Consider the following 25354-nt stretch of genomic DNA (forward strand, 5'->3'; position numbering starts at 1 on the left):
TCAGCTCCTTGCTCAGCATGAGCCTAACAAATACCGTCCAAAAGAATGAGTGACTTTTACATAGCACTTTAAGATCAACGGATATAGTGTGATTGCTAAACAGAGCCGAGCATGCTCATTACGGTCGGCCTGCTGAAGAGAACATCTCCTATTGAAAAAGGAAATATAAAAGTATAAAGCCTTGCCATAATAAAAACTGAAGACAAAGCCTGGTGTCAGAAAAGGCAACAAAGAGCACACAAGAAAGGCCTTTGGCAGATAAAATTCCCATTCATCATCTCTGTAGCCACTAACATTTATGGGGGCCACTTACGCATGTGAGAAGAAAAAAAGAACTTCACGAAACTAGGAGGAGGGCACCAATTTGTATAAACTCTGCAAATGTTGATGTTTATGCATAGATGCAAATTTAGAGCTGATTTCTATTCTTTAAATATAAATTCATACATTTACATAGTAAGGGAGACTGTTAATAGGTGTTCTGTGTCCCTGTTCCATCTCCTAGTCCAGGAGCAGTTGGCAGGCATTTTCAAGGCCTCTGCTCTCCTTTCTTTGTCTTTAAACCAGACTTGGACAGAAACAGCCCTTTTATACCTTCCAACTTTTCCCAGTGCAAAACCCGGACACACATATTCTGGGATGTGCTTCCAGATGAATCACATGACCCGTGCCTGGCTCTTGCCCCCCAAAAGCACGTTTTTGGGGGGTGAGAGCATTTGAGAGCCTGGCACCCAAAATGGATGTCAAGATCTTTTAGAAAAAACAGGATGTCTCTTTTTTCTGGGGAACCCGGAAGGTATGCCCCTCAAAGGAGGATTCCTTCAAATGGAAAACTGCCTGTAAAGTGGTACACGTGGCCACCCTACAAACACTTTGAATATTAAAAGTAGTACAATATCATGAGCACTTTACAGATCATAACAGGGTGAGATGGGAAGCAGGAGCAGAGGAGACCCCTACTTCAAACCCTCACCCTCAAACTCTACAAAAGATAAAGATGACATACCAAAGGGAGGAGGGCTTGGCTGTGTACCCCTGCCCTACTTTCTTGTGACTGTTTACACACAAGGTAATGAACACCCAGATCAGACTTCTGCCTCATGTTGGATACCTTTCAATAGGACAGTTCCTTTGAAAAGGAAAATGTAAGGCACACCGAAGCTAATGATAAACTGTCTTATGCAATAACTTAATTCTGACATGCAGTTGTTGACAATAAAACACTGCCATATGAACTGCATGAAAGTTGCAACATTTAGTCCATGAATTCCCAAACGGTTGTGTGTGTATGGTGGTCTCCAAGCTTCATTCACTTGGTGTATGGTGTGCCAGTGGATTTGTGGTTGAAGACGGGAGATAGCACATCCATTGCATTATATATATATATATATATATATATATATGCTTTCGTAGATTTTCACGGGTACAGGAATGCAGGTTTTGGTGTCCTCGGGTGTCTTCCCGTGTAAAAGTTGGGGTGTCTAGGCGACGTTGGAAAACCAAGGGATCTATGAAATACCCTGCAAAGTCTGCCCAGCCACGTACATTGGACAAACAAACAGACGAATAAATGCACGTATCGCAGAACACAAGAATGCCGTCAAAAAAGAAGAAAAAACTTCCTCTCTTTTCCAACACATGAAAGAAACAGGACACGAAATTAATTTTGCAGATTCCAAATTGCTCTTTAACACGGAACATCACCACAAGAGAATAATCATGGAAGCCATCGAGATAGAGAAACACCCTCACAACATGAACAAGCGTGACGACACATCCCGCTTGCCAGACATCTGGAAATTAGCCCTCCCCACAAAAACTGACACCAGATCCAGAGGCACACAGAACGCCAACACCAATCAACCACACCAGACCCAAACCCAGACCCTCTCCACAGATGAATTACAGACACCATCCAGTAGCCAATCCATGGTGGCACCTCCGGATGCTGCACCCCCCTGCAATCCCTACACAGATCTGGCTGACACAAGCCACAAAACCACAGCTCGCCCCTATACACGAAGCCAAGCCAGAGCACAACTAAGTACAGTACAGCCATCTTCTCAGGAAAACTCTTCACAAAGTTCAAGAGGTCAAGACACAAAGACTTTAACAACTAATCCACACCTAATGACCCACCTAAGTGGTACTCAGGATATCACTCAAGAAATCACTCAAGATATCTCTCAAGTAATTAAGGAACAAAAGAAGAAAAGGCACACTAGCCTGGGAACTTCCTCTCTGCCCAGAACATTGGAGGCTATACACCACACCCCCTCTACAGTATTTATAGGAACTCAAACACTGAGATCCTGCTCTGTTCCAGTAACAAGAAGCCGAAAGCACCAGCCTGAAGATGACGAGTGAGACCTCGTCGAAACGTCGCCTAGACACCCCAACTTTTACACGGGAAGACACCCGAGGACACCAAAACCTGCATATATATATATATATATATATATATATGTTTGTTTTGTTTCATTTTATTACAGTTTGAATTACCGGTATATAGAATTGCAATTTTTACAGCAATTTTTAAATACAGTGGTACCTCGGGTTAAGTACTTACCGTAATTCGTTCTGGAGGTCCGTTCTTAACCTGAAACTGTTCTTAATCTGAAGCACCACTTTAGCTAATGGGGCCTCCTGCTGCTGCCGCGCCGCTGGAGCACGATTTCTGTTCTCATCCTGAAGCAAAGTTCTTAACCTGAGGTAATATTTCTGGAGTCTGTAACCTGAAGCGTATGTAACCTGAAGCGTATGTAACCTGAGGTACCACTGTAGTCTGGCGGGGGGGGGGGGAGGCTTGGAAACCAATGGGTTAGTCAATTTTGATGGACATGGGAACTAAGTAACTAAGTCACATCATTCTAGTTTAGAAAGATTTTTTTAAAAAACCCTTTTGAAATTTAGTCAGACTGAACTTAGACTGAAACATAGTAACACAGCAACCAAACTGCAGTTCATACTTAGCTCTGAAAGTCAGCGCTGAGTCTTAGTATGGTCTTTCCTGAGCGGGGAATAGTGCTGCTCTCACAGTGGCCTGTGGGAAAGAAATGAAGCCAGTTCCACGGCTGGGGCCCATTTTTTCTGCATGTTTCCATGAGAGAAGCATCACTAGTTTCTGCTATTCCCATGACTCAGCTTGTAAAAAATCATTCTCCCTGTTCTCTTAGGTCAAGAGCCTCTGCACCTCTAGTTACCGAAGAGAATATAAAATTCAACCATGTGTAGATTTTCCCGTCATAGGGCTGTCAGCAATGCTCTTTCATAAAACTCTTAAAGGTGCAGGAACCTTTTGGATGGGGGTTCTGTCTTGTCTTTGTCTCTCTGCTTCCTAACCACCAAGCCTGCATCTTGGGCTTTCATATTGCTCTCCTCCATCAGTCACTCACTTTTTTCAACTCTGAGGAAGCACTACACAGTGTTTCCTTTTGTCCCAGCAGTTCTAGAGTACAGTGTCCTTCTCCTATCTCATCTCCTTTAGCTGGGTGTACTCTCAGGCAATCGCCCTCCAGGGTCAGCTTTCCCATTTCATCACACACTTTCCTGACACTGGCATACACACACTTCCCCTAACATGGTTTTTTTTTTTCCTGTGCATGCTTTCAACAGCTTCCCCTTTGCATCCCCTTCTCCAGCCTGTTCTTAAATCCTCATCACCAATGCCCCTCTTCTTTTCTGTTCTTTATCTCTTGCACTCACCCTTTTCACTTAAGATCTTGGTTTGTCTTTCATTCCCACCAGTCACATTTTTTTATTGGCCCTGCTCAGCAATCTGAAATTTTCAAGAGAAAATGAAGCTTTTCCTGACATATGCTTTTCTATTAAACCTGGGTGGCTGAATTGAGTCTCCACACACGTATTAGTAACTGGTTTACGTAACAAGTCTCTATATAATTCCTTGGCAGGATCCCTAATGCACACCTACAGCAGGATTCCTCCTGGGCTAAGGGAGGACACGAAATGGGGAATGTTGAGGCTGTGCTGTGCATTTGATTCGCAGTACCTGAATACAAAGCAATATAGAAATGGTAGAGGGGGAAAAAGCATCTCAAGTAATCAATTTCAGTATGTCAGGTTACTTTTATAGGCAGTGAAGCAGATCCAGTTCTCTAATTTTGCTGTCTCTTGGCTATCTGCCCAACGGCTTCCATTTTAATTCATCTTGCAGTGTTAAAGGGCCCAAATAGAACAATCCAGTCTACTTTTGCCTTCCCTCTCCATTCGTCTTCTGCCATGGCTGATTACATAGCTTCATTTATGGAATTCAGTTTGACCCCAACTCTCTGGCTCCTTGAGATTTCTAGAGCCGGGCCCTGAGAGAACCTCTGTATTCTTAAAAGCTGCACAGAAGGGATGAATGAGTTTTGCTTTAACTTTATTTGCTCCTGGGAGCTCTTTGCACTGAGCTTTCCAGTCTCACACAGTTCCCATTTGGTATAGCCAATAGGAGCCAGAAACCATGGCAACAGATATGCCACAAATGCCCTCGTTTGAGAGCATTACAAACACACAATATAGATTACTTAGAGACTTCTGGCCATTTGTAAACCTAAGACTAAACCCAAATTATGTCAAATCATTTCATAGCAGATGAGCTTCAGGCTAGTTTCTGTTTCTGGACTACAACTCCACTGGCCATTCTGGCTGGGGCTGATGGGAGTTGGACATCCAACAACTTTATACTGTAAACTGTCCTGTGATCTTCAGATTAAGGGTAGTATATAAATTTTATTATTATTATTACAGTGGTATCTTGGTTTAAGAACTATTTGGTTTACAAACTCCACAAAACTGGAAATAGTGTCCCGGTTTGAGAACTTTACCTCGGTCTAAGAACGGAATCTGAATAGTGGAAGGGCACCGGTGGTGGGAGGCCTCATTAGGGAAAGCACGCCTCAGTTTAAGAATGTTTTTTATTTAAGAATGGGCATCCGGAAGGAATTAAGTTCGTAAGCCAAGGTACCACTGTATTATTATTATTATTATTATTATTATTATTATTATTATTATTATAAGTTCCTATATAGAAATCATTATTTCCTAAACACACAATAAACAAACAGACATACAGACAAGGCAACTAGCAACTTATTTCATTTGGGCAATCAAATATTTGTACGAATTGAGTTTATGTTTACATATTGAATTAAGGTTACAAAGGAGACACAGACTACAATAACAGAGTGCAAATTCCATTGGACTTTATTATAATGCAACATGATTTAGAGAAGCAGAGATGAGGAAAATCCTGAAAGTTCAATTTTCTGCCCTTGGGAAGCATGGGCTAATGGCAGCTATATACAGTATATATATATATTTTCTGACTGCTGATAGCTTGTGGATTTCATACTCGAATTTGCTTTGGTGAATTTACTACAGCATAATGCAATCATAAAAGGGCCAGTACATTCAGTAGTCTGAAAATTGACAGTGCTGTTTCGGCAAGAGACAGTTTGGATATGACAGCTCTTTGGTAGTCCCATAGAAGACTACCATCTGTGGAAAAGATAGCAAAAATGCCTTTTCCAGTAAGTTTGATCTGCATTAAATCTGTCTGCTTGAAAATTTCAATTTCCATATTTTTAAATCCTAAGGATCCAGATGCAAATCTTCATGTCTAGTGACATCAGGCAAGCACCTTTTTTGTACAGCTTTTGATGCCTGCTAAAAATGTTCTTCCCCAAGCAGCCTATAAAGAAATGAAAATCTATTAGTAACCTTGTTTTTAAAATTTGGTTCATTTTATCTCTCTCTTTTTCAAATTTTATGAGGTTTTTGTTTTTAGTTTGTTGATTTTATCAGATGCTTCCCCAAAGAATACATCAGAATCTCAGATCTTAAATGTAGCCTGTAATGAACTATCTATCTATGAAAAACTATAGCAAAATAAAAACATCCAATAAGAATAAACAAAATACAAGAAATTTCCTTTAAACTACCACTAGTTTTAAAATTACACATCTATAAATGTCCATTGATAATATCACAATAATTAATTCATTTACTTTTATTTGTAAACATTTGTACCATGCTTTTCCATCTGAAGATAGTAAAAGCAACAAAGATTAAACATCAGTTGTTCCTTTGCCAGCTTGACTTGTATTTGGTGATGTGTACATTTTACAAACAACTGCAAGCCAACTTGCTTTCAGCAGACACTGGACCCCACCCACATTTGGTGCAAAATTTAAACAGTGTCATGCACAAGCTACACACACTGTGAAGCAACCAGCACTGAATTTTAAGATTCCACATTTTATCTCTCCTACACCTGATATCACATGAGACCAGGTGAGTGACAGGTGGGCATGATCTGGACAAGTTAGAATTACTGGCCAAATTAGGAGGTCTATTGAGATGAATTGGGGGACCAAAGGTTACCCACTCATGATTTAAAGCAAGGTTGGGGAACCCATGACCTTCTAAGTGTTGTTGACTTCATGTATTCCATGCCTTTTTATTCAAAGGTCAGTCAAATAGAATAAAATGGGTCTTGCTTCTGAGTAAGTGCATATGATTATTGCCTTAGCACAGGCCAGGACCAAAGCAAGGCTCATCTTGCATATGTAGAGTAGAAGGAGAGATTTTGGGACTCACAATAAAATGGCAAAAGTGGTAAAAACCTTCAGTGTGAATTAGTCATTTCAAATTACATCTTCACAACTGCAAAAGGAGAACAGTTCAGTATGTATTTATCTGTGCTCCAGTTGAGGTATTGCATGTTCTCCTTGCCACACACATATGTGACAGCAAGACCTGTTTCTATTATGTGGAACAAATGATTTGTCTACAGCGGGGTGTCACCTTCCATTCTAAACTGCTGCATTGAAAGAAAACGTTCAGCATTTTTATAATTTCAAATAGCTCATCATCATACAATTTCAGACAGCCCATTGAGTCAGAAGATTATGGTGCTTCCTCAGCACTTCTTTTCTCAGTTTTACATTCAATATACTAGACAATTATGTCAATTTCACTTCTGCATTAAAATAGTGATATGTTGTGCACACGGCAAGTTTAGATCACCACTGCTTACTCTGCTCTTTGATAAACACTTAGTTGCTGGAAAATGTTGAATGCTGGATTTAACAGTGCTATCTGAAACCTAGACTATTCTGCTAGCAAATCAGATCCTCCTAATTGAGGGTCCATGTTGTGCGCGGGCCCAAGGGCCCCCCCCATCCTTCAGAGGGTGGGAGATTGAGCCTAGTCCATGTGATGGTCCCACGATCACACCATGGTCTATTGGCCAATCAGAGATCGGTGGTGTGATTGTGGGGGCATATAAAAGGAGGCAATGTGTTTCTGGGAATTCACCTGGCTTCGCAGCACCGAACACCCACCCGCCTGCCCTGTATTTTAGGTGTCTGCTTTGGCCTTGCTCTGGACTTTGGTTTGTTGCCTATTTTGGAACAGGGGCTGGAGAGGATTTTTCCATTCGGCAAATTGGCACAGGCCATTTGGTTTTTGCCTACCTCTTAGCAAGCATCACAACTTTTGTAAGGTTTGGTGGTTAGGCATTGGCTTATTGTGATGTGGGGGAGGGGAGGTGTGGCCATCATCTGCCCCTCCCGGTACAAGGGTATTCCAGTAAATGAATCTGCGAGTCTGGATCTTGTCCAAAGTCCGCTTGAGGGGCTAGGACCCAGCAGGAACCCCGGGGTGAGCTTCAGTTGGTTGCCATGGACGGAGCTCCCTCGTTTGGTGTTTACCCTTCCAGACTTCCTGCGAGGCGGGCAGGAGTCAAATATAGTTACTGCCAATGCCTAAGCTAATACCACTCATATTGCTGTAATCAATAAAGTTGTGGCCTAAATTTTTGTCCATTAACCTTAAACTAAAAATTCTGTGTCTATGTGGATTTATTTATCCTTAGGGGTGCACCAGGGTCTTGATGCGCAATTATCTGCCCTATGACATGGAAAACAAGTGAACTTGAGATACAGTGGTTCATATCCAGAGTTGCCATGAAAGTGAAGTGAAATCAGAATTCTCTTAACATTCCCCAGATTGGAATGCCATGTACAGCTCTGCTCCTCACATCTCAAAAGTGATATTGTAGAGCTGGAAATGGTGCATGAAGAAGCAACCAAAATGATCAAGGGTTATAACATTTGAGGCTTTTAAGTTTCGGCTGGAGAAGACGGGGGTGCAGAGAAAGGGGTGACATGACAGACATGCATAAAAGTATTTCATGGTTTAGCGACAGTGGTTAGACAGATTTTTTCTTCCTCTCTAATAACAATAAAATCAGGAGTCATCCAATTAAGCTGGATGTTGAAGAGATTCAGGACAGACAAAAGGAACCATGTCTTCAAATAGTGCATAGGTAAAATATGGAATTTGCCGCCACAAGATATAGTGATCGCTACCAACTTGGATAACATTTAAAAGGAATTAAATAAATTAATGGAAGGAAACCAGCCCTGAGTGCTTACTGGAAGGACAGATCCTGAAGCTGAGGATCCAATACTTTGGCCACCTCATGAGAAGAGAAGACTCCCTGGAAAAGACCCTGATGCTGGGAAAGATGGAGGGCACAAGGAGAAGGGGACGACAGAGGATGAGATGGTTGGACAGTGTTCTTGAAGCTACCAACATGAGTTTGACCAAACTGCGGGAGGCAGTGGAAGACAGGAATGCCTGGCGTGCTCTGGTCCATGGGGTCACAAAGAGTCGGACAAGACTAAATGACTAAACAACAACATAAACAACAACAAAGGCTATCAATGACTACTACTGAAGATGACTGTATTACCTCAAGAACTGGAGGAACGATGCCTCTGAATAACAGTTGCTCGGGAACAGAAACAAGAGAGTGCTATTATTTTCATGTGCTGCTGGCATCCGGCTGGCCACTGTGAGAGCAGAATGCTGGACTAGATAGGCCTTTGGTCTGTTCCAGCAGGGCTCTTAAATCCCTTTAAGTACTTTATTATTAGTATTATTTATTAAATTTGTATACCGCCATTCATCTATAGATCTCAGGGTGGTTCACAACATAAAAATACAAGATAAAAACACAAAATGCATATTAAAACAAGAACATCCCCTCACACACACAGAACAACAACCCCATCCCCTCCCACAAACGCATTTAAAAGGATATAGGATATTAATGAGCCAAAGGCCTGGTTGAAGAGGAGCTTTTTCGCTCAGCACCTAAAAGTGTATAACGAAGGCTTCCATTGACTTCCAAAGGGAAAATACTCATAACCAGTGCTGACCAAGCAAGTACTTTTTAATATTTGCTGGGTTTCAGGCCCACTTCAGAAATATATGAGGGGATATTTGACAGAGTACTTTCACGAGAAAAGTTCTTCAAGTGATTTTCTATATGAGTAATGTTATAATTCATTTAGCTGGGCATGTAGTTTTTCCTCACTGTTAAGTATGCTAAATATTTGATTAAATTCTATACATTGTTAGAAAAAAAATATTTCATAATACAAAATTACTGATGCTGGTGATTTCTGAATTGTTAGTTTAGATTTGCCAGGTCTTCTCCTCACAAATCCCGCCATTTTTCAATGGATCAGTTTTTAATGCTTTTTTTTTTTTTAACAGAGTGTCATGGGAATGACTGAGAAAAATATACTGTCATTAGTCTTAGTCAGCTGTCGTTCACAACAGCTAAACTAATTAGTGTCAATGTGCTCTTCAAACCAAACCACTCTGCCGTTCTCTGTCATGGTGAAGTAATTTAGACATGCCCTGGTTAATTTATGTTTCAGTGGTGACAGTTTATGCTGGATCTTAGTGAAAACTGTAATGCTCTCAGTGGACTTGACACTTATCGCTGTGTTAATGCATTTCATCCATCTTTTCCCTTTCCTTAGTGCTTTGATCCTAAAGACTTTCGCTCTTATTCAGCAAGTCCTTTGCAAACTTGGCAGTGAGGAAACTGAGGAAACTGAAGAAGGCCTAATGTAGATCATCATAGTTTATGGCTGATGCTAAGGAAAAAGAGTCCAATGCTTCAAGAGTAATTTATAAAGAAATGCCCACCTCTAATTAGTGCTAAATTAACAACAAAGTGTGCTTTAATAAAACACCTCAAACAGGATACTGCAAATCACAGTATAAAGCTTCCAGCTTTTCATAACCTACCATGCCACTTAACTCAATAAGAAATACAGAAAATAATAATAATTAAAAATGAAATTTACACAATACTCTTAACAGCACACTTTCAGCATTTATTGATCTTCTCAAAATAGGGCTTTTTGGTGGCAGCATCTTGGTTATGACCACATCTCTAAAGAGAGAATAACCTAGCCCCTTTTATTTTTTTCAGGTGGGCAGTCAAGATCTTTCTAATTTGCCTCACTTTTAATGTTTTCTATCTGTTTCTTATTTTGGCATTTTGAAGTGCTCCTGTTTTTTTACCGTACTAATATATTTAATGACTTAAACTGCTTTGGGGCCTCTAAAATGTGCCAAAGAAATGTTGTAGAAATGTACTATAGAGTTGTAGTTCAACAACATCTGGGGAACCCTTTGTTGGCTACCTATGTTTTAGAAGACTAACAGTCTGTGGGAGATATTGATTGCAGAATTCATTTTCAGAAAGACATCATACAAGAGCACTAGCTAAGCATCTATAGACCCCCCAGAGAATTGGTTGGTAGAAGGGCAAATCAACCATACCATTTACACATAGGAGCTTCTGTGTAATAATTCAGAGCAGAACAATTTCTACACGGATTGCCATCATTTAATTAATTTGTAAATGTTTCAAGCATCGGTGATTTACAATGCCTAATAATCATCCTGTGAAGTTCACTGAAATTGTGTAGAGAAATGGCTGGAAAATTAGATGTGATTTTGAAAATCAATATTGCTAAGTGCTGAGAGGTCACTTTTTGGTGCTGTGGAATAGTGTTTTGAAGGTGGGAGTTTCTCCCCTATTTATTACATATTTATTTCATGTCTTTAAGCTTCAACCTCTTCAACTTATAGTAGAAGATTCCCCCTGCCTCAAAATATGTGAAGGCAACAAGTGGAAAAGAAGCTAGATAGGTTCTAACCCTTCACTTAAATGGCATCTGATTTTTGCATTGACAGATGAGGGAAAAAACCAGACACAAACATTTGATGCAGGTCAAGGAATGTCTCAAATTCCATTAACTGGAATAATTTTTATGTGCACAGAAACTAGATATGAAGCTTTGGCAGATATGTTTATCTACTTGAATGGGGAATCTAGAAACACATGTTAATTTCACATATAAGTTCTACAGTATACTAACTAGTTAGGTATCCATTTTAGCTTGGTAATGTTGTACAGTGGTGCCTCAGGTTAAGAACTTAATTTGTTCTGGAGGTCCATTCTTAACCTGAAACTGTTCTTAACCTGAGGTACCACTTTAGCTAATGGGGCCTCCTGCTGCCGCTGCACCATCGCCGCCCGATTTTTGTTCTCATCCTGAAGCAAAGTTCTTAACCCGAGGTACTATTTCTGGGTTAGTGGAGTGTGTAACCTGAAGCGTCTGTAACCCGAGATACCACTGTTTACCAGCCCTGCACAGCTTCAACTCACCAAGCATCACACTAAGAGACTTGCTAGCCCTCCTGTTCCTACTTCTTATTTGGAGCTCCAAGACCAGGATGGGGGCTGTTGGGAACCTGACAAAATCACAATGCATGCCTAATGATGAGTCATGGTCTGTTTGATGAGTTAGGCAAATTGCACAGCTGCAATGATGCAATGGACAAAGCATCATGTTTGAAAATGTTAAAAAAAAAAATGTTGGACATTCATTAGCTGGCTTTGAATAAGTCACTATTTCTCTAACTGTCTATCTAATAGGCAGTTGTGAGCTCAATGGAACAATATTCAAGTCTTTGCACTGAAAATTCACACCATAATGAATACTAAGAATACAACCCCAAATTTAGCCTTGACTCCTTTTGGTGGAAGGGTGGGATATAAACTTAATAAATAACCATAAATAAATAAATAAATAAATAAATAAATAAATAAAGTCATTAAACCAAGGGGAGACTCCTGTTCAGAAGCCACACCTAAAACTAGGGATGTGTGGACTCATTAATGTCTGGACTGTCCTAGTTTTGCATGGAGAGGGGACTAAGACCATCTTGCATTATTTCTGCGCAGAGTCCACACAAAAGTCCTCCGAAAAGGTCAACACTGGCATTTTTCTTCTAGAATCTCACTAGCCCCTCCCCAGCTCCATAAGATACCAGGCAGTTTGGGTGTGATCTCTCAGTTGTCTTCTAATTAAACAGGTTAATTCCAAATTAAATTATATAAAAAAACACACCAAAGAATCTTGTGACACTTTAAGACTATCAAATCATAAGATCCAAGCCTCTTTGGCTTAACCTTTATGAATCATTTACATATAATTACTGTTTGGTTCCGCTACAAACAACGTCCTGCAGAATTCTAGAATAAGTAACATGAATAGACCTCAATGCACATTTTAGATTTAGAAGGGGGCGGGGACAGGAGCTGTACGTCCCTAAAGGTAGATAATTTCAAAAATATACTTCTCAGCAGACTTAATGCAGGATGCTTTTGCCCACTGCCGCATGAAGAACATGATCTACTAGTCTCTAGGCAATCTTATACTCTCTACTTTGCCTTGCCTTAATAGCTGCAATCATTAAACACTATGGAATTGAGTTAAGGAGCTGCAGGGCTCCCCTTTTCACTTGCTTTGTAAGTTTATTTTATGTGTAATGTGCATATTTTGTAAGCATTTTCAGAGAAACTATATTAACTGTAATAAGAGAATCCTTAAGCAGACCTGTTAGTGAGTGCAGATACAATGAGTCAAGTAATGCATAGATACAAGTAACCCTCAGGTGTCATATATATTAAATGCATAAACAATTACTACTGAAGATTTTGTTTCTCTTTTATACATCAGTTGGTAAACTGAAATTCAATCACCACATATGTAATACAATTATGCATTGCTATTTTGTTAACAATCTACTACTTTTGGAGGCAAAAAATGCAAACACAAGGGAAGGCCCTTGCTACTCTATGAAATTGCACTGCAAAGGTTTTTGAGCCCAAGGCAAGTTGTTCTTAGCAAATACAACATTTGATATAAAAATGCCTGATTTTATCTATGAATCTACTGAAAGAGCTAGTGTTGGACAATTCAAATGAGATGTTTATTTTTCAGACTTCAGATTGTAATCAGTCTTAAAGGTAGTATTTTTGAGCACTAACAACTGATTACACTTGTTTCTGGCCTAAAATGTATATCATAGAGGCTACCCAGGTTGGGGGCCAGGCAGTTCACTACTACCACTGTCTGAAAGTGTTAAGTCAGAAATGCATCATTACAATCAGGGACTGACTTAGGAAGCCAGGGACAAGTCCTCTCCCTCCGCCCACTTCAGACTATTATACCCCAGGAGCACCTTTATCTTTTGAGTTAGAAAAGTAATCACAACACATTCAATACAATCTTTAATAAATGCAAGACAGACCATTTTCAACTTTGCTGTAAATCATGTTCCCCCCCAATACAACCAAAACGTAAACAGCACATTGATTACAATCAAGTCTACCAAAAGTCAATGAAAGACCTCCTAGGATAAGCTGAAAATTATTGTGCAGCAATCTGCAGGAAAGGGTTAATCAAGGTCACAAGAGCAACCCATACTGAAATCAAATTCTTGAGGTCATAAGAGACTAAAAATGTCCACATTTACCTGGAAGTACATTTAACAATTTCATAATGCCGAAGCCAGGGAAGTAACTGACAGAAGCATATGTCTCTCTAAATGAAAACTGAAGATTTTAAATAATACTACTTCCTGTGAAATATTAGCCTTTTAATTATGATGATGAAACTTAAACAACATGAGTTCACAGGTACCTGTTACACATTTACAGACTTGTCACATATGAATACCTTAGGACCATTCTACCACTGCTATAGTAATCATCCCAGAAATTATGGAAAATATACATAACACTTCAAGTCAGACAAATTTGTGACTATGATTCTTTGACTGTATATAATCACACAATGAACTTTGGCTAATAGTAACCAGAATTGTCATCAGTAACTACAAAGCATCACTTAAACCAATGTAATTAAACTTTTTTCTATGGTTTCAGAAACATAACATGCAAAAGGCAGTGGAAAAAGATGGGAAAGGAGCTTTCTATGGAAAAAACAAGGCCTTGTTCATCAAACACAGTCCATTCCACGTTTCACAACTGAGTGCTGGTTAATATAACAAGCATTCACCATCTAATTGCCTCATGACCCAAAACATTCAGAACCATCAGCTCCATGACATAGTTACAGGGGTCACTGCTGATCATCCATTTGTGGTAAAAAATAAAAGAAAGAAAAGCTGCCATGATTATGTAAATGATGAGACTTAGTGTTCATACATCATTACAATGTTCAGTGTGTTTCTCTCTGCTCTGCAACAGAAATTCTTACATCAGGGATGGGGAACCTTCGGGCATTCAGATGTTACTGAAGTCCAGCTCCTAGCATGGCCAAGTATCAGGGTTCATGGGTGTAGCACAGCACCCCCAATCCCTGCATTACATCAACCTTGTAAAGAAGATTACTATTGCCACAGTGTGTGTGTGGGGGGGGTGCAGCTGAGCTTCAAAGATTGTGGCTTACTTATGGTATCCCAGAAAGTCCATGGCTGAAACAGAATTTTAAGCACTTCAGCTACTTAGCCATTATACCAACTAGATCACATGTCCCCACTTAGAGGTGCTAGTCTGCATAATCAGTACTCATTTTAATATGGTCCAAAGGAAAGCAGAGCAATACATTTGGTGCTAGCTTGGCTTCAGGAGTTGCCTGAAGGAGGAGTACACCCCATGACCCCTTCCTGTATATATATTCCTGTAGATATATTAACCCCCATCCTTGTCATATCCATCTCACTTCCATTAGGGTTTCTTATGGGTTACTTTATGGAAAAGATACAATCTAAAGAACAAAAAATCATGGCCAAAGTGAAAGTGGTAAGAAATTTTATAAAATCTGTCCTCAGACCACTAGATCTAGTTTTCTATCCAACACCTTCATTATTATTTTTTGCAGCATTATTTATTCCTTTTAATCTTCCTCTTGACTTGTTCTGCTGTGTTTTCCCCGCCAAAAAATATTTGCTTAGCACCTGAACTTTACAGAGAAAATTCATTAAACATTTACACTCTGCTTACATCTTCTCCTGACATGTAAAAACAAAGTAGACTTGTATTACTAAAGTAGACAAAGCACTGGAGAATACACTGTGAAGAATAATCCTTAGCAAGCAGGACTTTGTGAAAAGGAACTTGCTGTTCCGCGGTTTCTACAATTCTATATCCAGATGAAGCTGCCTTTGATTCAACATATTCCAATGTTGGACAGAATCTACAGTGTCGTAATTGCACTGCATTGAAATTAGTGGTTTATCCCCTGTTTGGGACCTGATGCAGCTACCCAAGGAAAACTTTTTGCCCCCTAAGATTCCACTTATTTTGATGGTGGAAGCCAAAAAACCCAAAGCAAAGCAAAGCAACAACAAGAAAAGAAAAGAAAACCCCAATAACCTGACCTGGAGAGGCAAGCTTCCATGTTAGAAGCTGCCCAGAACAGCTGGGGCAACCCAGTCAAATTGGCAAGGTACAACAAATAAATTATTATTAGTTGCAAACCTTTCAATATAGATGCACATACATCTCAGAAGCCCTTAATCCTCTGACCAATTGATGGGTAAAACTGAACTTTAATATGGGCATTCCAGGGTGTATGCACCATTGACACCACACATTTAGTGGTTCAAGAGCTGGAAGTGTTACTCTGGTATACTAAATTGTTATTTTCTTTCAAAAGCTCACAATCAGTGTAACCAAACTCTACTGAGATCCAGTTTCAGATTCTGTCGCCAAACCTTCAAGAATTGCTTTATCTCACAGATTGCTAAAGCAATAAATGGGAAGATCATTAAAGTGCTTTGCATAAAGAAAATGTACTGGCATGATGCAATGAGTATTAGTATTGATTTCTTTCTTTTTACAAAGCTAGGTATTCCTAAAATTCATGAACGCTAATCTGATGGATTTAGTAAGGAATAGCATTTTGAATTATATTACTGTCCTTGATCCCCATCAGATCATATACTAATTCTTCTGTGCTTGTCTGGCTGACATTTTATACTTCTCCAGATGACAGATCATAGAGAGCAATGTCTTCTTAAAATAATCAGCACATATGGGTGATGGGAATAGAGCAATACTGCCTAACAACTGTTCTGAGGTATTTTAGAATCAAGAGGAAAAGGGTCATAGCATTTGTCCAAATCTATCTGCTTCCTCTTCCAGTCCTTCTCCTTTCCCCCCTTCTCCTTCTCCCCCACTATCTTAGTGACACTTGACAATGAACCAGGTAGCATTATCTGAAGTAATGATGCACAGTCAATACGAATTCCATCAATCGACATGGATAACCTTCAGGAATATCAAGAGTAAGGTGACTTTGCTACTGGGAAGAAATGATTTGCTATTCAAAAATTATGATATCAACTTTGAAAGTTGTTATAAAAAATACATCAATTACACAATTGTTTTCCAATCTTTTTTTCAAGCTACATTGAAAGCTAACATATCTTACATCCAGTGTGATATTCCCCATTCCCTGATTCACCAGGATTGGCCTTTGGAACCCAATGTGGTGGCAAGAAGAGGAGCAACCGGTGTTTCCAGCACTCTATATTGTGTGTGTGGGGGGGGGGGGGAGAGTAGAGATTCTGGGAAATCCCATGATAGTCTCAGAGCTAGTCACTGGATGTACTGGGCTCCAGAGTGTACCTGCTTAAAGACTTCACCTTCCAGGTCTACTCTGGAAGCACATATGGACTTCCAGAGCTTGCAAGCAGCACAGCCCTCAGGAGATCTCAGAGAGGTAGCATTGGCAAACTTGAGGAATAAGCTGAAGATACGACAGAGTGAGGCAAAACAACCAATGGAAGAAGAATTGGGGAGTGAGGAGCTGACCGCCTGGCCACCTGAATGGCAAGTAGGATGTGTGAAGAGCAGCAAAAAAAGTTGGACAAATACAAGAGCTGAAAGTACTGAGGGGGAAGCGGCATGGTGAAGGGATATTAGCAGCTGGTCACTCTTTATACAGAGCAGAAAGCAGCTCCAGAGGGCACTCATTCACTCCAGTTTGAGTGGTGCTGACCAGGAATCGCCCCACTTACCCAACAGTAGAATGGGTGAAGCCGTGCACCAGCAACACTCTGTGCAATGCGTACATTATACCTGGCCTAACAACCCATTGGTGGCCTGGCTGAAGGCAGTGAGGCTTGACTGCCTCAGGAAACTGCAGCAAGGCCTAACTTTGTGTGCCTTCCTTCACAGTTGGCACCAGTGTTGCTGGTACAACACATTGGCTCTTTACTACTACTTAAAGGTAAAGGGACCCCTGACAGTTAAGTCCAGTCGCAAATGACTCTGGGGTTGCGGCGCTCATCTTGCTTTACAGGCCGAGAGAGCAGGCGTTTGTCCACAGATAGTTTTTCTGGGTCATGTGGCCAGCATGACTAAGCCGCTTTTGGCAAAACCAGAAAAGCACACGGAAATGCCGTTTACCTTCCCACCGGAGCGGTACCTATTAATCTACTTGCACTTTTTGACATGCTTTCAAACTTCTAGGTTGGCAGGAGCAGGGCCTGAGCAACAGGAGCTCATCCCGTTGCGGGGATTCGAACTGCCGACCTTTTCATTGGCAAGCCCAAGGCTCAGTGGTTTAGACCACAGCGCCACCCGTGTCCCTTTTACTATTACTTATACAGCTATAAATATGATCAGCTTCTGAAAAGGGAGGTCAGCAAGGAGTAGTATCCTATAAGCTGAGCACTCTGCTTACAATTTACATTGGTAAGTTCCAATTAGGAAATTCAAGAGTTTCTGCTAAAAAAAAAAAAGCGAACAAGGGTTCTCATGCCATCTCACCTCCTTTCTCCTCTCAACACCAATAGAAAGACTCAGAGCTCCTGTCAGCAGCAAGGCAAAGTCATGATGCAGCCAGCACTGCCTGGAAAGAAGGCATCCAGAGGACACACCACTCCAGCCTCAGGAAAAGACCATCGAACAACCAGCCAAATCCAGCCAGACACACCCTACAGATGCTTTCAATGGCCCTAGAGGTGGCTATCAAGTGCCATGATCAAATTGGGGTTCCAAGTCAGGCAACAGAAACTTTGTCTCCCTTGAGCAAGCCACCAAAGCAGAGCAAACAGCATGCTGCCTCATCTAGGGACTTCTCAACTGAACTAAAGGAGAGTTTTGGGAAACTAGCAATCATGGATAGGCATTCAAATGATATGGAAAAGGGGAAGTTTGGGAAAAGATTTCACTCTACACCCAAAGTGCCCCCTTTCATTAAAAAATATCCCTGCACTAGATCATTTCACAGAACACTAAGAGTGATGGCAAACTGTTGATTCACCACCAAAAACATCTGACTGAAGGAATGTCTACAGATTTGTGCAGGCGCTTTCTAGTCCAGGAGTACTAAGGGGGTTGTCCTCAAACAAAGGTGGCTCAGAATATAAATTCCTTTGGATCCTCTTTGCCCAACAAATCCACGCCTGTAAAAACTTATCATCTTCCTCTTCTATTACTATATTTTCAAACAGATAATATTATGAACACTAAGGCATAATCATATCTTAAATGAAAGTTTAAAGGAAAAGGTATCGGAGGTTTCTTAAAGGGTATAGTGACTCCTTGTTTTCCAAAATTAGTTAAATAAGCATGAAAAATGGAATGTTACTTTAATCAAGGAGTATGAAAGAAATTTTGACTTGATGTTATGATTATGAACACAGGAGGAACTTAATTGCTAGGTTAATTTTCTTGTTACCTCAGATGTGTTTTAATGAAACACTGTGTGAACTCATTGGATTTGTTGATTCTTTTAATATGTCTATTTACTTTCCTGTTCCTTGCATCTTCAATCATGTCTCGGTGCATAAGCAGGTACTCTTTCTAAGCATATCTATGTTCACAGAATTAAAATGAGGGAGAAAGAGAGTACTCACACTTATGTTGATCATAACAAAAGCCTTATGACATGTATAAAGCAATGCTGCCTACTCGGATGTTTTAAATACCACTATAAAATAAACCAGAGGTGAAGAATTTCCAGCTGATGGGCAGAATCTCTAGTTATAGTGAAAACAAAATAAAAAAATTCCTTCCAGTAGCACCTTAAAGACCAACTAAGTTAGTTCTAGGTATGAGCTTTCGTGTGCATGCACACTTCTTCAGAAGTATCTGAAGAAGTGTGCATGCACACGAAAGTTCATACCTAGAACTAACTTAGTTGGTCTTTAAGGTGCTACTGGAAGGAATTTTTTTATTTTGTTTTGACTATGGCAGACCAACACGGCTACCTATCTGCAACTAGTTATAGTGACTTACCCTAGGCCATGCCCTTCCTCAGGCCACACCCCTCTCTGGACCTGCTGCACATCCTCATCTGCTTTGGCTTGGCAGAAATGTGTCATTGCACTATCATAATGCCTCTTGCTTAGACAGTTGGGTGGGTGGAGAGATTGTGGGTGTAGATAGCTTTGTGATGGGTCATTAGCTACTTCATTAACTTTGTCTTTAAGGTGTCACAACATTCTTTGTTGTTTTTGCTTCAGAAGACTAACAGGGCAACACCTGTGGAAAGTCATTAACTCTGAAATGGAACATGCAAGGAAGGTAACTGATTTGTAAATATCAGTTGATGGCTGATGTATGCATGTCTATTGTGTGCTATGGGGGGGAGGTTAATAATATGTACATTTCTTCATCAGCAACTGACAAAACAGAACATTGACTTCTGCAAAATAAACTAATTGTGATGTTGGGAAAGATTGAGGGCACAAAAAGGGACGACAGAGGAAGAGATGGTTAGACAGTGTTCTCGAAGCTACCAACATGAGTTTGACCAAACTGCGGGAGGCAGTGGAAGACAGGAGTGCCTGGCGTGCTCTGGTCCATGGGGTCACGAAGAGTCGGACACGACTTAATGACTAAACAACAAGAAGTGGCATGGAAAATACCAGTTGGAAGTGCCAATCAATATCAGAATAGACTGAGGTACATATGTTCGTACATCCCTTACAGTAGGATATGTTCAAACCATGTCAAAATCACAGTTTTTCACACATACTTCTTGCTATTAAGGCAACCATGTTCAAGCATATAATGTAGTCAGGCAAATGACTCGAGGAGGGCATGGAGCAGGCCTATTAATGGCTATGGCCTATGGAGAAGTGGTGTGGCCTGAAGAAACAGCAGTTCCAGGGGAGAATCCAGAGGTTCAGGTTTACCACCTCTGCTATACGGGGTTTGTGCACACGCATTCCCTCAATTATCTCCTCACCTCCAATTTTCGCTTTTTCTAGCTGACATCTCAACATTCTGTACTTTTGGGAATTTCATTGTCAGTCTATTTGGGAGTTCTAGAGGATTACAAAAACAAGGAAGCCTATATATACTTTTGTATATGTACGCAATTCTCTGGATCTTATTTTTAGGTGGCCCTGTTACACCTGCAAAGTAATAGGCATCTGGGCACCCAAGCTCACTCTTAGGTAGAACATATTCACCACAGTTACAACTTCACCATTATATGTGCATCTTTAAAATTAATGGCATTTTTCAATAATCATACTATTAGTAGTAAAATACAACGCATTCCACCCTTTAAAATTCCAGGTGTGAGGGGAGGCATCCTTAACTGCAGTGAGTCATGATAAATATGTTCAGGTTAAGAGAACATGTGAACTACAAGAACTAATTGAGCAACAGTGCTGAATTGAATATGCTGTACTACTAACTATTCTACGTGAAGTAGTATTCTTTCTATTCTGCAAAAAATAGCATGCCAATCTTTCCTATACTATCCATTCAAGCCAAGTCATATTCAATTGCGTCTGTGTTCAGGAAGAAAGTAAGATGTCTTTCAGGAATATAGATGTATCTCCTCAGTGAAGATCCCTGATAAGCTTTCAAGGAATCCCAGAGTTATAGGGATGGAAAGGATAGTAGTTTTTAATCATTATGTACTCTCTGCCTTGAGCGCCTCATATATTTTTTCTTTGTAAGAAGCAGCCATGGGTCAAGATAAAAATCCTCTCTATTCCTAAAATGATATTAGTTAAGAAAGGGGGGGTAAGAGTACAAATTATGCCCATAAGTCTTCTCCTTAGCAATTTTGGAGGCGATCTGGATGAAGACTATAGAACAGGAGCAAAAAGGTTATAACCTGCTTCTCTCTAACTGAAATTGTAACTCAGTGGCAGTGCGTGTGTTTCCTATTCAGAAGCCCTAGCATTTTGAGTTGAAAAGGATCAGCTAGGTGGTGATAGGAAAGATCCTAAGGATATTGCCTTAGATCCTGGAAAGCCACTGTCAGTTAGGTAGACGATACCAAGCTAGACTGGCAAATTCTCTAGCCTGGAAATTTCTTATGTTCTTCCAAAGCAGTCCAAACGTTTAGATTTGCCCCTTTAAAAGCCCTTAAAAGCCATTCCTTTGTTTTTTAACATACAGATAGCTTGGGTCCCTCCCTCCCCTCTTTTGCACTTTGTTGAATGCTTTATATTATTATGGAACCACTCGACTGCCAACCTTTGTGTACCTGCTCTGACGTGTGTTTGGCAAGGATGCAGAGTTGTTTGATGGTGTTTGAATTTTTTTTTTTCCTTTTCACATAAAAGAAAGGATAAGCAAAAGCAAAGATTCATCAGCTTATGTATACAGGCTTCTCTGTTGTGAAGGCTCTAGCAGTGGGATATGGGAATTGAGAAATCCAATCTAATAGGCTGAACAAGGGAGAGTGGTCTGAATAGGGGGGAAAATCCATGGACATTCAGAATGTTCAGGCTTGCACAGGCTTATAACAACATACAATACTCTGGGGAAAATTTGAGCTTTCAAATTATAATTTCCATGGCAGCACCAACAATGGGTGCTCATTTCAAACAATACAGCTTCTAAAGCAACCTTGTTGTGCTCATTCCCTTTTGTTCCAAAAAGAGGCTTAGATGTCTGTAACTATTGGTACACACACACACATATGTAACGCTGGTCTGAGGAAAGTAGAGTAAGATTTCTTGGTTATGGAACCAGAGAAACGTAGAATGAATCTTCTATCAGCAAGCAGTGGCACAGTGTCAGACACAATGACAACTGTGAGTCGACAAGTGGTGGTAATCCACACATATAGCAGGGGATCTCCCTTGCCAGTAATGTCAGTGGAAAGTTTTCCATAATATACCAGCTCTGGTTTCAGTGAGTGCCTGGCAGGGTGGGAGTTCTTGAAAGATGTGTTTAGCAGGGTGACATTGTGAGGATCATCTACAGATATCAGCCAGTCTGGTGGTTGGTGGGGGGAAGTAGGTGTGGCTGGAGGGGTGGGTCAGAGAGGGGTTTCCAAATGCTTGCCATCTGTTAACTGCTATAATATCCCTCCCCTCAGACATATCACTGGAGATTAATCCATCATGCTTGATAGTCTGGTGGTGCTGTTATTAATAAGGGAAGGGCTGCCATAGTCCATAGGACTCCTTCACCAGGAAACCTCCATTTAGGAGCTTGATTTGAGGGCTTGCATAGGGCCTTCTAGCATACGGTCATGAATGCCTGAATAGTTGAGTCAGTAGAGCATGAGATGCTTACTCTCTCACGGTTGTGGGTTTGAGTCACACGTTGGGCAAAAGTTTCTTGAATTGCAGGGGGCTGAACTAGATGACCCTTGTGGACCTTCCAGCTCTTTGATTCTATCTTGATTAGGGATACTGTTGAGTTGAAGCCCACCATCTCTCTCTGAGGTTGTTTCCTGTGTGATCTTAGAAGGAGACTGCAGTATTTTTCAAGAAAATGCCTTAGGGGTGGCCAAGGATTTCCTATTTAGCTGACTCACATCTGAGCCAGAAGAAGAAGAAGGGGGGGGGTTGGACTTGATATCCCGCCTTTCACTCCCCTTAAGGAGTCTCAAAGCTGCTAACGATCGCCTTTCCCTTCCCCACAACAAACACTCTGTGAGGTGAGTGAGGCTGAGAGACTTCAGAGAAGTGTGACTAGCCCAAGGTCACCCAGTAGGTGTATGTGGAAGAGTGGGGAAGTGAACCTGGTTCACTAGATTACAAGTCCACCGCTCTTAACCACTACACCACGCTGGCACTTTCAGTCCCCAGAAAACAAGAGGCAAAGGAATTGAGACCCCTTAAAACATGGTCCCTGAATAAGCACAAACCATTCACTATTTCATAAATTGTTGTGATTTATGATATATTTTCAACGAAGAAAGCAAGTTCCTGGAAGCATGTCTCTTACGAACCACATAGTTAATGGTAGAACCAAGTTTTAAATTGTTCTGAACTGAAACAGTCGCATAATTTTCATGAACACTCATCACAGATCTAAATAGATGTGCCCTCTCACTTTTCAATGCTAGGTTGCATTTATTTTTGAAAGAGCATGGAACTCTTCACAAGAGGATGGGCGCCAGGTGGAAGAAATGAGCATCCTGGTTGCTATGGCAACCATGTTTCCACCTCCTCACTCAGATCCTGTTGCATGTATTTGTATATCTACCATGTGGGTATACATTCAGATGTACATCCAAATATATTTCCTCCTGGAAACAATTAGTGTATTGTACCGACATACATATTTGTATGCAAAACCATCCATATTGTGTAACTAGTCTCACATTACATGCCAAGCAAAATCCCAGCCATGCAGCTTGCTTTTTTTGGAGCAGTAATTAAAGCATAAAAGCACAGTTATGCAGCTTTACACTATAAAGCTGGATTTACTGAAACAGGGTACAGAAAAACTAACCAATTTAAACAATCATATTTAGTAGAAAGGGTTTATCAACTCTCTACCTTTTGGGGGATGAGTTGTAAACAAGAAGTTTCTAGAATTTTCTGGTAACAGTTTTCCTCTGTTACCTTGACCTGGATTTTCTTAATTTTATGCAATTGGTTATTTCATCTCATTATTTTATGCAATTGACACCCAATAAAGGCCGCTCTACCTTGGAGGGAGAAAAATGATTTTCTTTCATGAAACTGCTTTTTTGTTTCCTTCTCTTGATCTTGGCTAAGACCCGAGGTTCAAGTTTCTGCTGGCAGACTGAAACTGGCTGATGAACAGAGCACTTGCAGACAATGAAATCACTAGTGCTGTGTTGTAAGACAGAGAACATCAGTCTGGCTTTCTGAACAATAGCATCATACTTTCTCTCATTCAGACCAAGGCAAATACGAAGACTCTGATTGGCCTTGATGATATTGTCCTGTGGGCAAACCTGATCGGTGATGTGGTTTCCCCTTTGCTCAATGGTACAGCAGATGCTTAGCATACAAAACTATCTCAAGTAAAGACAAGCATTTTCAAGTATGGCTGGGACTGCAGAGCCTCTACTGGTGAATGTAGACAGCACTGAGCTAGAGGGACCAGCAGTATGACTGTGTAAGGCAATGATTTATGTTCCTATGTACTGTGAAGTAAACATATTCAGGATGTGATTCCCGTAATCCTATGGTGAAAAATGACATCAAAGAAGTGCTAGGATGGTAGAGCACACAATCATTAAAAAAAGAGAAGGCAGTAGTAGATGGAAATTGATTGATTAAAGGTAAGCTCCCCACGGGGGGGGGGGGGAACACCTCACTTTCACTCCCTGAAACAGCTATTTAGCAATAAAAAAGCAAAAATTTGGCACAGCATTATTTCAGAACCACGGCTCCAAAACATTAGTCATTTTAATATAAATTACAAAACTGCAATTTTTGTTCCTTTGGAGATGTCAGTTCTCATGCACTTAGCATGCATGTGAATTTTTACAGTACTTAAAGCACAGGGTTGTTGTTTTTTACAGCATGATTATGGCACATACATTAGCTAGAGCCCTGTTTTACCGAAGTAAATATAAACCCTGAGTCACAATCACCATATGTTAAAGCACTGTAATGTGAAGCATTTATGAAAGAGAGAATGAAAGCTTACTGGTGGTGATTTAACAGAACAAAACACTACAGCATATACCCTTAAACAAAACAGGCTAGCAAAGAATGAATAAATAGGGAATGAGAAAAAAATGAACCACAGCAATATAAAAAAGGTTCCCTTGTTTCCTGGGTAACACAAGTCAAAGATGACAATGATCACACAGCTGAGGTAGGCCTTTCAAATGAAAAACAAGCAAAATGCCACATTGGCAGACCAAAAATACCACATCCTACTTCGACAATCACCCTGTTAAATTTTTAAACATAATAATAAAAATAAAAAGAGTGACTGCTGTCAGGTAGTTGGAATGCA

At 40.4% G+C, this 25354-nt stretch overlaps 1 protein-coding gene across 6 annotated transcripts in view; it reads right to left on the reverse strand.

The window, feature by feature from the left end:
- The window catches only part of IL1RAPL1 (interleukin 1 receptor accessory protein like 1), a 676350-nt gene that overhangs the window by 565312 nt on the left and 85684 nt on the right, over nucleotides 1–25354 (reverse strand). The window contains exons 1-2 of one of the 6 annotated variants that reach the window (XM_081858878.1): nucleotides 19445–19476; nucleotides 3706–3778 (exon numbers count right to left, since the gene is read on the reverse strand). The exons of 3 other annotated variants lie outside the window; for them this stretch is intronic. The gene's annotated coding sequence lies outside the window, so the exon portion shown is untranslated. Of the gene's footprint in view, nucleotides 1–3705; nucleotides 3779–17971; nucleotides 18054–19444; nucleotides 19513–25354 lie in introns of those variants that run through there. 2 more of the 6 variants (XM_081858877.1, XM_081858876.1) reach the window with 2 other exon arrangements.

The sequence above is a fragment of the Podarcis erhardii genome, assembly GCF_964252035.2.
Source record: "Podarcis erhardii genome assembly, chromosome: 4".
Classification (NCBI taxonomy): Eukaryota; Metazoa; Chordata; class Lepidosauria; order Squamata; family Lacertidae; genus Podarcis; species Podarcis erhardii.